Source organism: Haematobia irritans, chromosome 1 (assembly GCF_050003625.1).
Source record: "Haematobia irritans isolate KBUSLIRL chromosome 1, ASM5000362v1, whole genome shotgun sequence".
Lineage (NCBI taxonomy): Eukaryota > Metazoa > Arthropoda > Insecta > Diptera > Muscidae > Haematobia > Haematobia irritans.
This window is the reverse complement of record NC_134397.1, coordinates 172,075,443-172,089,716: the sequence shown is the minus strand read 5'-3', so window position 1 is coordinate 172,089,716 and position 14,274 is coordinate 172,075,443. Positions and strand designations below refer to the sequence as shown.

The window sequence follows — 14,274 nt, the reverse complement described above, 5'->3', positions numbered from 1 at the left end:
TTTTTTAAACTTTTTTAATCTGTCGTAGAACTCTTGCACTCATCAGAACTTCAATGGCTATAGTCCAAACTCATTCTGTTTTGCTTTCCTTCTTTCGATACGTTCATCTCACTAGCAAGTTTTCTACCACTGCATTGTGGATTTTGATCAAATCTGTCCTTCACTTTTCGGTTCATAGCTGGTGCTTTTAGCGTTCTTTTCTGTCCAGTTTTTGGACGCGATGCAACACTGCCAGTATCAAGGTAAGGAGTTCGAATGGTGGAAAGTTCTAGCTATAGCCACATTTGGTTTTCCAACCAAAAATGAAGCAAGCACACTATAACACTGGAATTCCATCACGTATAACTTTATATTTTAAATGCAATAGATCAAAATGCTAAACAATAAAATTAATTGTCATTGGAATATATCTGGTAGCTGTTAGACGAGCGGTTTAGAAGTGATACTAACCTGAAGTTGGTTGCAATACATATCAGCCATCCTGTGTACACCATGTTCTCCTTATAAAACGCAGAGACAATGTCGCTTCGACTATCACTTCAGTGGATTTTTAGTTTCTTCTTAAAACAATAATTTCATATCAACTTAGTACATTTTGCAATCAGTGTCTCATAAGCAACCAAGCATATGTTTGATGGTACCTAAATGTTCTCATTTAAATGCGAAAATATCCATGTGTCAAAGTATCTCAGGTTCATTGAAGACACATGCAAACGGGGTTTAAGAATAATTTTCTGGTAGATTTGGTAAAAATGAAAAATAAAGGCATATAAGGGGATTTATATGCTATAAGTGCTTCCTCTTAACCCCTTGTGGTAGATGTAATTGTTAACAGCAAATTGCTGTTGCTGCAAATCCAGTTATTTGGATTTAAAATTTCATCTATATCCAAAACTCACAGTTGATATAAATTTTCCCTTTTCAATTTTAATGGTAATGTACCGAATGTAGCTGCTGTGTGTCAAAAGCTTATATCTTCTTATGTTCCAAGACACCTTCTTGGAACTTTTTCATTTAATTTGACAAACATTTAAAATAATTTTGTCATAAAATATAAGTTGACAGAATATTTTTGTTTTAATAACAAAAGATGAGCATTATGGACTTTTGTTAAAAAAGCGAGACATGTTAAGTACTGCTTATATATGTGGCTCATGTAAAAAAAACTTTGTTTTATATATTTTTGAAGAGCATTAAGTTAGGGGTAAAAGCAAACTTCTAGTATTTATTTTACCATCTCAATGACAAGAGAGTTATTTTTTATAGGCTGCTCACAATATCAAATGTGGGGCACTAAGACACGCCAATTAAAGGAGTATTAAACTGCTCAGTCATCTCAGTAAGAGATTTGTCGAGTTGAGCAGCCCAATGTCATGGAATTTGATTGCACATTAGCCATCTTTATGTATGAAATTATAGTCAAAATTTTTCCACCTCATTTGCTCTTGTATTAATGTCAATACTTCCCCATATATTATAATGCGCATTTCCATTACATCCTATAATGCATTTTGCCAGATCGCTTTTGTATACCTTCATTTGTATATAATGGAAGCCATAACATATCAGCAATATATGGCCCTGGAACTTGACTAGATGTGGCAAACACTGAATGTTCAATATAAACATCGCATTGCCGTACTTTCTATTTCTATAGAAAATTTTGTCAAAATTTTATTTCTATAGATTTTTTTTTTTAAAATTTTATTTCTATAGAAAATTTTTGTCAAAATTTTATTTCTACAGAAAATTTTATCAAAAATTTTATTTCTATAGAAAATTTTGTCAAAATTTTATTTCTATAAAAAATGTTGTCAAAATTTAATCTCAAAAATTTTGTCAAAATTTTATTTCTATAGAAAATTTTGTCAAAATTGTCTTTTAAAAGTTTTGTCATAATTTTATTTCTATAGAAATTTTTGTAAAAATTTTATTTCTATAGAAATTTTTGTCAAAATTTTATTTTTGTAGAAATGTTGCCAACATTTCTATAGAAAATTTTGTAAAAATTTTATTTCTATAGACAATTTTGTCAAAATTTTATTCTATAGATAATTTTGTCAAAATTTTATTTCTATAGAAAATTTTGTCAAAATTTTATTTCTATAGAAAATTTTGTCAAAAAATTATTCCTATAGAAACTTTTGTCAAAAAATTATTTCTATAGAAAATTTTGCGAAAATTGTATTTCTTGTCTTTAGAAAATTTAGTCAAAATTTTATTTCTATAGAAATTTTTGTCAACATTTTATTTTTGTAGAAATGTGTCCAACATTTTATTTCTGTAGAAAATTTTGTCAAAATTTTATTTCTATAGAAAATTTTGTCAAAATTTTATTCTATAGATAATTTTGTCAAAATTTTATTTCTATAGAAAATTTTGTCAAAATTTTATTTCTATAGAAAAATTTGTCAAAAAATTATTTCTATAGAAATTTTTTCAAAAAATTATTTCTATAGAAAAATTTTGTAAAATTTTTTTATTTCTATATTTGTAAAACTACTATTTCTATAGAAAATTTTGCGAAAATTGTATTTCTTGTCTTTAGAAAATTTAGTAAAAATTTTATTTCTATAGAAATTTTTGTGAAAATTTTATTTTTGTAGAAATGTGTCCAACATTTTACTTCTGTAGAAAATTTTGTCAAAGTTTTCTTTCTATAGAAAATTTTGCCAACATTTTATTTCTGTAGAAAATTTTGTCAAAAATTTATTTGTATAGAAAATTTTGTCAAAGTTTTATATCTACAGAAAATTTTGTCAAAAAATTATTTCTATAGAAAATTTTGTCAAAATTTTATTTCTATAGAAAATTTTGTCAAAAAATTATTTCTATAGAAACTTTTGTCAAAAAATTATTTCTATAGAAAAATTTCTAAAATTTTTTATTTCTATATTTGTAAAACTTTTATTTCTATAGAAAATTTTGCGAAAATTGTATTTCTATAAAAATAAAAAATATTTCTATTAGTTATAGAGGTATGTTTTGCTATTTCTTCTTAAACATCATGAATACCAATCTACGATTTACATGTCCGTTCAGTTCGCCGGTTGGAAGAAGGAGTTTCGTCATTGAGCTAAACATAGAATCGGGCAGCACTCTCTGATAAGAGACACTTGCACCACTCGTGGTATGCAAATGGACTGAATAGCATAAGAGATCCCAAAAAAATGACATTTCCCTTTCCCTAAGCCTAACCGAACCAAACCCTTTGGGCTCAAATCTTCAAATTCTTGGTGGGCGAGATAAGAGATTCAACTCGACCAGTATTATTGTACCCTCCGATCCGGCTGAAATTTGGTACATGGCGTTAGTATATGGTCTTTAACAACCATGCAAAAATTGGTCCACATCGGTCCATACTTATATATAGCCCCCATATAAACCGATCCCCCGATTTGGCTTGCAGAGCCTCTAAGAGAAACAAATTTCATCCGATCGGGCTGAAATTTGGTAGATGATGTTAGTATATGGTCTCTAATGACCATGCAAAAATTGGTCCATAGCCCCCATATAAACCGATTATCAGATTTGACCTCCGGAGCCTCTTGGAAGATCAAAATTCATCTGATTCAGTTGAAATTTGGTACGTGATGTTAATATATGGCCTCAAACACCCATGCAAAAATTGGTCGATATCGGTCCATAATTATATATAGGCCCCATATAAACCGATCTCCAGAGTTGACCTCCGGAACATTTTGGAAGAGCAAAATTCTTCCCATTCGGTTGGAATTTGGTACGTGATGTTAGTATATGGTATCCAACAACCATGCGGGAATTGGTTCCTATCAGTCCATAATTATATATAGCTCCCATATAAACCGATCGCCAGATTTGACCTCCGGTGCCTTTTGGAAAAGCAAAATTCATCCGATCTGGTTGAAATTTGGTACGTGGTGGTAGTATATGATATTTAACAACCATGCCAAAAGTGGTCCAGATCAGTCCATAATCATTTATAGCCCCCCATATAAACCGATCCCGAGATTTGGTTTTGGAGCCTCTTGGAGGAGCAAATTTCATTCGAGTGAGTTGGAATTTGAGGATGACAATCTTTCGTAGAAGTTTCTACGCAATCCATGGTGGAGGGTACATAAGATTCGGCCTGGCCGATCTTACGGCCGTATATACTTGTTTTTTTTTTTTCATTTTTTTTTTCATTTTTCCAAAAAGCATTTGTTTCCTCTATTGTATTTACGTAGACATTGTAATTGGATATTTTAAGTTTTTGCTGGTTGTGTTTTGTCTCCAGTATCTGTTTTACTTACTAGACTTTTTATTTCCTCCATCCCCAAAATCGTGGCCATAAACGTAAAGAGAAATTAACATAATTTGCGACATACAGGGTAATTTGTAAAAATTTGTTCCAACATCAACCATACACGACAGCCACCACTGAATTACTCTACTATAGGGGGTTCAACGTGGATCTGTGATTCAAATGAAGATGTTGACGTTGATGTTTTCGTTTTTGTTTTATATTTGTCTGCATTGTATTTGTTGTTTCATGTTCAGGTTTGCTTAGAGGAGAAATCTCAAAGCCAAAAGCTTTGAGCATCAATTTAGTTGATCTTTATTGCCAACTGGAGAATGAGTGCCTTTTATTTTTAGGATTTTGTTGTTGTTTAAATATTGTCAACATTCACAGATGTGATTGTATTGTTATTATAGCCCCTTTCTGAACCACAAAATATGACAATTATAATGTTTTGCCTCTATGTTTTTCAACAGTCACAAATATCCGCTTTGGGCTTGTCCCAAATACAAGTGAGAATCATGTTTTACATCAAATGTCATTTTGTTAGTAACGAGAAAGGATTGCTGTCTATCTTTATAATTTCAACAATGTATATGGGAAATTGATTGAACACAGATTAGAATGCAACTGGATTAAAAATGTATGATGGTTCAGATATCTCACATCTGTATAACACACAATAAAGATATAAGAAACGGGAATATAATTGGAATTGGAAAATGTTATTGAGAAAGCATAAAAATCCACAAAGGTTTATCGAAAAATGAAATTAACCAACCTTCTAAATCAAAAAATCCACATGGTGAAAAAGATCTGCGTAGGCCACACTCAAGAAAATAGAATTAATCTGGAATGAAAATGAAGATTAATTTTAGGAATATCTAAGTTATATTAAAAACGTCAATAACACAAAAACAATTAAATATTTTTCGACAAATTCAAGGAAATTTATTAGACTTCATTAATTTGTTTTTTTTTTTTTTGCTAAAGAAAAATTCTTATTTGAAGGCAAAAATTGGAGTTGGAATTTGCTAAAATGTATTTATGTGTATGACGCATACGAATATGGTCCCCTTTTTCGGGTCCACCATAGTCTTTCTGTTTATAACACATCGAAATACTGGTCTCAGACCCAATTGAGTATATTTATTTTCGGGGTCGTGGTGAAATTTTGAGTCGACCTAGCGATGTCCGTCCGTCTGTAGAAATCATAAGATAAAATCCGAAAGAAAAAAGCAGTTGACTTGAAACTTTACACAAGTTGTGGTTATAGATATGCGTCGGATGGTATTGGAAAATTGATCATATTGGACCATTTTGAGAAATAGCCCCCATATAAACCGATACTTAGATTTCATTCTGAAACCTTCTGGAAATGCCAGTATATGCCTGTTGTGTATGTGGGGTTTATATCACAATGTGAAGCGATAAACAAAACCCAAAATGAAACAGGGCCACAAATGTGAAGCGATGTTTCATAATGAATATGAGCCACAACAAAATGCAACTAAAGCATGAAAATCGACCCCAAAATCAAAGGGCTCATTTTCATTTTTAATTTTGAAACAAAATCCTGACCGGAAGCTGTCCATGTTAATAGCAAAACTAGGGCGATACATTGCTATTCAGAAGTATGTATAGTTGTCACCATTGCGAAAAAAGGCCCCACTTTTTGAGTTCATTTTCATGATGTAAATGGGGTCCAAAAACATAATTTATTTCTATAGAAAATTTTGTCAAAATTTTATTTCTATTTTCAAAATTTTGTCAAAAATTTTATTTCTATAGAAAATTTTGTCAAAATTTTATTTCTATAGAAAATTTTGTCAAAATTTTATTTCTATAGAAAATTTTGTCAAAATTTTATTTCTACAGAAAATTTTGTCAACAATTTTATTTTCCCGTCTGAAGGTCCAAGCAAACAGCAAAGCTGGGGTGATAAAATGCTTTTCAGAAGAGCTTTTGGTTGTCACCATTGCGAAAATAGGTCCCACTTTTTGGGTTCATTTTCATTTGAAATATAGGGGTTTATTTTCATGATGTAAATGGGCCCCAAAAATAAAATTAAGTTGCCGCCCAAAAAGAATTTTTTATTGTTGTTTTCCATATAATTTTCTGGGGTCTTATTCAATTTAGGTTGTGCTGCTAATTTTCATGGGGTAGGCCTATACCTTAGAATTATCGGTTTTTCCAGTTTTTTTTTTGATGTTCTTGAGGCACATATTGAACTGCTTGATCATCTTCTTGAGATATTTGCGGCGGAAGGAATGCGATGGGATCATACGTTGGTACTGCGTTGTATATATGGACCAATTATTTACAAGTGGTTTCGCCAATTTTTCGTTTTTATTTTTTTTTTTATAAATCCACAAATCTAACATGGAATTTCTTCTTATTACAGGTCTCAATACTACTATTCTACTATTCAAGGTAAGTTTAGTTATATAAATGGGGTGAAAGATATATGTGGGAGCTATATCTAAATCTGAAGAGATTGTAACCAAATTTGGCACACTTTACGACACAATGAATTGTACTCCTTGTGCAAAATTTAAAGGGGGATACAACTCTGGCTTCAGGGACCACATAAGTGCATATGGGGCGAATGATATATATGGGAACGATTTCTTCCAAAACCAATAAGATTCTATTCGAAATTTGAAATAGGTTCGATTGAAATTGCGACGTAGACTTTCATCATGAAATTAGACGGACTTGGCTAGATCGACTCGGGGTCGGACGGAGCATTATTTCCAAAGACACCCTATGTGTCGTCTATATCTCGTCTTCTTTTGGATATTCCAAATGTATGCATTAACTTTTAGTTCCCTTTTCCACAGTGTGGTGCAAGGTATAAATATGGCGCCACTTTATGTTTTAGTTTGATTAAAACGGTAAATTTATCATTTTGTTTTTCAATTGATTACGTTTCCAACTTCGATTTTGTTGATAAAATTTAAAGAAAATTTTACCACAAATCAATGGAACATTTTCTTAAAATTTTATTTTTATAGAAAATTTTCGTTTAGTTTTCTTAGTTGAACTTTGGAATTTTATAATTATAGGGATTTTTCGTTTGGCAGAAAATATTGTCCTACTTTTATTTGTATAGAAAATGTTGTCAAAATTTTATTCCTATGGAAAATTTTGTCAATATTTTATTTCTATAGAAAATTTTGTCAAAATTTTATTTCTATAGAAAATATTGTCATAATTTTGTTTCTATAGAAAATTTTGTCAAAATTTTATTTCTATAGAAAATGTTGTCAAAATTTTATTTCTATAGAAAACTTTGTCAAGATTTTATTTCTATTGAAAATTTTGTCAAAATTTTATTTCTATAGAAAATTTTGTCAAAATTTTATTTCTATAGAAAATTTTGTCAACATTTTGTTTCTATAGAAAATTTTCTTAAAATTTTGTTTCTATAGAAAATTTTGTCAAAATTTTATTTCTATAGAAAATTTTGTCAAAATTTTATTTCTATAGAAAATTTTGTCAATATTTTATTTCTATAGAAAATTTTGTTAAAATGTTATTTCTATAGAACATTTTGACAATATTTTATTTCTATAGAACATTTTATTAACATTTTATTTCCATAAAAAATTTTGTCAACATTTTGTTTCTATAAAAAATTTTCTTAAAATTTTGTTATTTCTATAGAACATTTTGACAATATTTTATTTCTATAGAAAATTTTATCAAAATTTTATTTCTATAGAAAATTTTGTCAACATTTTGTTTCTATAAAAAATTTTCTTAAAATTTTGTTTCTATAGAAAATTTTGTAACAATTTGATGTCTATAGAAAGTTTTGTAAAAATTTTATTTTTGTAACAAAGTTTGTTAAAATTTTATTTTTATAGAAAATGTTATTAACATTTTATTTCTATAGAAAATTTCGTCAAAATTTTATTTCTTTAGAAAATTTTTTTCAAAATTTTATTTCTATAGAAAATTTTGTAAAAAATTTATTTCTATAGAAAATTTTGTCAACATTTTATTTTTGTATAAAATTTTGTCAAATTTTATTTCTATAGACAATTTTGTCAAAATTTTATTTCTATAGAAAATTTTATCAAAACTTTATTTCTATAGAAAATTTTATCAAAATTTTATTTCTATAGAAAATTTTGTCAAAATTTTATTTCTATAGAAAATTTTATCAACATTTTATTTCTATAGAAAATTTTGTCAAAATGTTATTTCTATAGAAAATTTTGTCAATATTTTATTTCTATAGAAATATTTATCAACCTTTTATTTCTATAAAAAATTTTGTCGTAATTTTATTTCTATAGAAAACTTTTTAAAAATTTTATTTCGATAGAAAATTTTGTCAACATTTTGTTTCTATAGATAATTTTCTTAAAATTTCGTTTCTAGTTTTGTTTAAAAAGTTTTGTAAAAAATTTATTTTTATAGAAAATTTTGCCAAAATTTTATTTCTATGGAAAATTTTGTCAAAATTTTATTTCTATAGAAAATTTTGTCAAAATTTTATTTCTATAGAAAATTTTGTCAAAATTTTATTTCTATAGAAAATTTAGTCAAAATTTTATTTCTATAGAAAATTTTGTCGAAATTTTATTTCTATAGAAAATTTTGTCAAAATTTTATTTCTATAGACAATTATCTCAAAAATTTATTTTTATGGAAAATTTTCTTAAAATTTTATTTCTATAGAAAATTTTCATAAAATTTTATTTCTATAGAAAAATTTGTCAAAACTTTATTTCTATAGAAACTTTTGTCAAAATTTTATTAGAATAGAATTAGGTAGAATTCTTTCAACTGCAGCAACACAATCCCTTCGATTCGTTTTTGTATCTTACAAGCGATATTATTGAAAATAAATTTGCATATTATTGTAGAGAAAGAATATTGCAGAAAATTGAGAGTAAGAATTAGTAATTTTTGCTGGGTACATACAGAGACAACTCCTTTGAGGCAACATTCCCTTATAAAAGTAGAAGATTGTTCTCTTATGAAATAACAAAATTGGAATAGTTTTGATCAAATGTCCCACATAATAGTAAAAATGCAGATTTTTGTTTATTTTCCAATGGAATTGTTTTCCCTCCATCGATGAAGTTTTTCCAAATTGCCAAAACACTGTTAGAATATTAATTTTTTCCTTAGGCTACAGAAGCAAATTTCAACCTAGAGTTTGATGACTACTGCTGACGGTTTAGTGGAACCAATTGCAACTCATTTTTTGATTAATCTGTTCAAGCAGGAACAAAGAATTTTGATTAATTTTAGTTTTGATTGCTTTTGTTGTTTTTTTTTGTATGCTCATTTGGCTCTAGAATTCATTAACAATTCATTGCAGTGATTATGATTGAGCGATATTCGCCCTTGTGAGGGTATAGTCAGCCAAACTAGTCAGCCAGCCATCACACATTCGCCTAATGATGACAATGAAGTTAATGGTCAAAGGTTAATATTTATTTAATGCTATTTTCACTTGAATGACGAGATTTTCCATCTGCCCGCACTGACCCCAGCACTCATCAGCTAAGCGATGTGTGCTTTTGGGTGGACATGGACAAATAACATGGGACTCCTTTGGTTTTTGGTTGAATTCGCTGATTGTGTGACAGATTGTGGAATGAGTGTCATTAGTCGGTGAAAATGGGCTTCCTTTTGCCAACCAAAATGTGAATGCGGAAAACCTAGCCAATAAACCCACATGCCCCCACCCCTGAAAATACACGACTACAAACCAAACATACTGGAATTGATGAATTAACAAAAAGATTGCTCCCCCCTTTAACCACCATTGTATTATGGACGATGATGCGGGCCAAACCCGACGAATGGGGGTAGTCAGCTGAAATGTCACCGACAGAGCGTGAATAAAACGCGCAAAACTGAAATAAGCATTCATTTATTTAGTCTGTCATTAGCAAAAGCTCAAACCTGAGCTTTATATATAGACAAATACATACACATACAAGTCCATATATACATATGTATATTATTAAATAAATGCTATCTCTCCTATTTTCATATATGCGTAAGGGTTTGCAATTTTTATCTCTGGATTCCACAGATTTATTATGATTGTGAAAACCGAAAGGAATGAAAAATTACTCCATTCGAATTGATCAAATATCAAGTATATACGGACTCGTTTGGACTTGGCTATAAAACGGAGGTCCCTTTTCATTGAGCTTAACATAGAATCGGGCAGCACTCAGTGATAAGAGAGAAGTTCACCACTGTGGTATCACAATGAACTGAATAGTCTAAGTGAGCCATTTATAAACCGCTCGTCTGTCAGTTGCCCTGTAAAAAAACGCGTCGCCAAAAAAAGGAGTGAAAATGATCTTTTTGGATCCAGAAGTGGTGCAAAATTCATGCAGAAGCTATGAATTTAACATGGACTTGTCATAGGACAAATGTCCACCATTGCAACAGCCGTTGTATTGAATTTGCATCACTTCTTAAGGTGTGATCCGAGTTCAGTATTTTTATGTGAACTAGAAAAATTTGTTATATTTTGCGAAATAAATAATTTTTATAAATGATTATTTATTTTTAATGTTGTCTAACGCTTCTCTGAATCCTTGGCCTCAAATATTTTCAAAAATTTGGAATTTTTCTAGATTGTGCTTAACATTTTTGTGGAAAAATTTTTAATAATTTGTACCATTTTATTAACTCCTACTCCGATTTTATCCTATTTGAAACAAAAAATTAAAATTATAAAATCGAGATATAACAAGTATATACAGCAGTAAGTTCGGCCGGGCCGAATCCTAAATACACACCACCATGATGATGACAGATATTCTCCCAAACAGAGCAGTTCAACTAGTACACTTCCCGAAGATAAATGTAAAGATTTTACCTATGAATACTATATCAGATTCTGGATTTATAAAAACCATTTTTGTTTCAGTTTTAGAGGAATCTTTAACATCGCTTGTAAGTGTGCAAGAAAATGATGAAATAACGCCTTGATTTGAAATCTAAAATCTGTAGATTTTCACCCCCATTATTTAAATGATTACGAGAAGTAAAATCTGGAAATCTGGACAGCGCCGAATAAGTAAAATCAGGGGATTGGTTTATATGGAGGCTGTACCAAAACATAAACCGGTAGGCACCATTTTCGCCACACCTCTTTATGGTCCCAAAATACCTCTAGAATTTCAATATCAGACAAATTGTGGGTATTTTGGCCATATTTGCTACATACACAGAACATATATATGGGGACTTTATCTAATTCTGAGCCAATTTTGATAAAAATTGGCACACATCGCAAAAATTTTAATTGAACTCTCAGTGCAAAACTTCAAAATTTTCGAAATGAAACTTTGGCTTCGGGGTCATATGAATCTAAATCGGGCGAAATATATATGGGAGTTATATCTAAACCTGAACCGAATTCGACCAAATTTGGCATGTGTATGTTAGTCTTACTCGCTATGCAACACTTTAAGTAAATTGGAGTGAAAGTGTGACATCTGGGACCATATAAGTGCGTATCGGACGACAAATATATATGGCAGTTACACACCTGTGCATAATTTTAAGTAAATCAGAGGAAAATTTTCTTATACGGTGGTCATATGACCGTAAATGGGATGACAGATATATATGAGAGCTAAATTGGAACAAAATAGTGGCCTCTGGGCCCTATGAGTGTAAATCGGGCGATAGCCATAAATGGGAGCTATATCTAACTAAATCTGAACGGATTTCAACCAAATTCGGTGTGCATATTTATAATGTTAATAATACTCCCTGTGCAAAATTTCACGTAAATCGGAACAAAATATTGGCCTCAGAATACATAGAAGTGTATATCGGGCGAAAGCTATGTGTGGGACCTATATCTAAATCTGGAGCGATTTCAACTAAATTCGGTGTGCATATTTATAATGTTAATACTACTCTCTGTGCAAAATTTCATGTAAATCGGAACAAAATATTGACCTCAGGGGCCATAGCAGTGTAAATCGGGCGAAAGGTATATATGGGAGGTATATCTGAATCTGAACCTATAGGGATCGTCTTTGAGTCGAAAAAGAGCCACATGCCAAATTTGAATACGAGCGGACTTAAACTGCGAGCTGGACTTTGCACACAAAAATACATCAACAGACAGACAGACAGACAGACAGACAGACGGACGGACATTCTCGGTATACTAAAAGATGGGTCTATGACTACTCCTTCTCGGCGTTACATACAAATGCACAAACTTATTATACCCTATACAACAGTAGTGGCGAGGAAAAGCGAGTTATAAAAAATTGAATAAAATTGAGTTATAAAATAACTTCCTGAGTAGTTAAAATACATTTTTGGAAGTGCTTTTAAAGTTGTTCCTTTAGATTAACTTCCAAATTTTTTTGCTTTGATATTTCGATATGTTACAAACGGAATTTCAATTAAATTTTTGAATGACTCAATTCAAAATTTAATTGATGTTGATTTCAAAAATCAATTAATTTTTTAATTGATTCAATAAACAATTTAATCGATGTCGATTGGAAAACTCAATCAGTTTTTATACCCTCCACCATAGGATGGGGGTATATTAACTTTGTTATTCCGTTTGTAACACATCGAAATATTGCTCTAAGATCCCATAAAGTATATATATTCTGGGTCGTGGTGAAATTCTGAGTCGATCTAAGCATGTCCGTCCGTCCGTCTGTTTAAATCACACTAACTTCCGAACGAAACAAGCTATCGGCTTCAACCTGGACACAAGTAGTTGTTATTGATGTAGGTCGGATGGTATTGCAAATGGGCCATATCGGTCCACTTTTACGTATAGCCCCCATATAAAGGGACCCTCAGATTTGGCTTGTGGAGCCTCTAACAGAAGCATGTTTCATCCAATCCGGCTGAAATTTGGTACATGATGTTGGTATATGGTTTCTAATAACCATTTAAAAATTGGTCCACTTCGGTCCATAATTATATATAGCCCCCATATAAACCGTTCTCCAGATTTGACCTCCGGAGCCTCTTGGAGGAGCAAAATTCATCCGATCCGGTTCAAATTTGGAACGTGGTATTAGTATATGACTGCTAAAAACCATACCAAAATTGGTCCATATCGGTTCATAATCATGGTTGCCACTCGAGCCAAAAATAATCTACCAAAATTTTATTTCGATAGAAAATTTTGTCAAAATTTTATTTCTATAGAAAATGTTGTTAAAATTTTATTTCTATAGAACATTTTTTTTAAAATTTTATTTCTATAGAAAATTTTGTCAAAATTTTATTTCTATAGAAAATTTTGTTAAAATTTTATTTCTATAGAAAATTTAGTTAAAATTTTATTAGGTTCCTAATCATGATTGCCACTCGAGCCAAAAATAATCTACCAAAATTTTATTTCGATAGAAAATTTTGTCAAAATTTTATTTCTATAGAAAATTTTGTTAAAATTTTATTTCTATAGAACATTTTTGTTAAAATTTTATTTCAATAGAAAATTTTGTCAAAATTTTATTTCTATAGAAAATTTTGTTCAAATTTTATTTCTATAGAAAATTTTGTCAAAATTGTATTTCTAAAAAAAATTTTGTCAAAATTTTATTTCTATAAAAAATTTTTGAAAATTTTATTTCTATAGAAAATTTTGTTAAAATTTTATTTCTATAGAAAATTTTGTCAAAATTGTATGTCTATAGAAAATTTTGTCAAACTGAATTATATACGTATTTGAACGATCGTTTTTGATTTAATCTATATGGACTTACATACAACTTAGAAGACGGTGTTAGGAGGTTTTAAGATACCTTGCCATCGGCAGGCGTTACCGCAACTTAAGTAATTCGATTGTGGATGGCAGTGTTTAGAAGAAGTTTCTACGGAATCCATGCGGGAGGGTACATAAGCTTCGGCCTGGCCGAACTTACGGCCGTATATACTTGTTTTAATTGATTCAACTAAAGGGTGATTTGTTAAGAGCTTGATAACTTTTTTAAAAAAAAAAACGCATAAAATTTGCAAAATCTCATCGGTTCTTT

At 30.1% G+C, this 14,274-nt stretch overlaps 1 long non-coding RNA gene across 2 annotated transcripts in view; it reads left to right on the top strand.

Moving 5' to 3' along the window:
- Positions 1-14,274, top strand: part of LOC142222139 (uncharacterized) — a 524,629-nt gene that overhangs the window by 311,001 nt on the left and 199,354 nt on the right. Inside the window, exon 2 of one of the 2 annotated variants that reach the window (XR_012718265.1) lies at positions 6,663-6,691. The exons of the other annotated variant lie outside the window; for it this stretch is intronic. This is a non-coding gene — a long non-coding RNA (uncharacterized LOC142222139). The remainder of the gene's footprint in view (positions 1-6,662; positions 6,692-14,274) is intronic. 2 annotated transcript variants of the gene reach the window in all.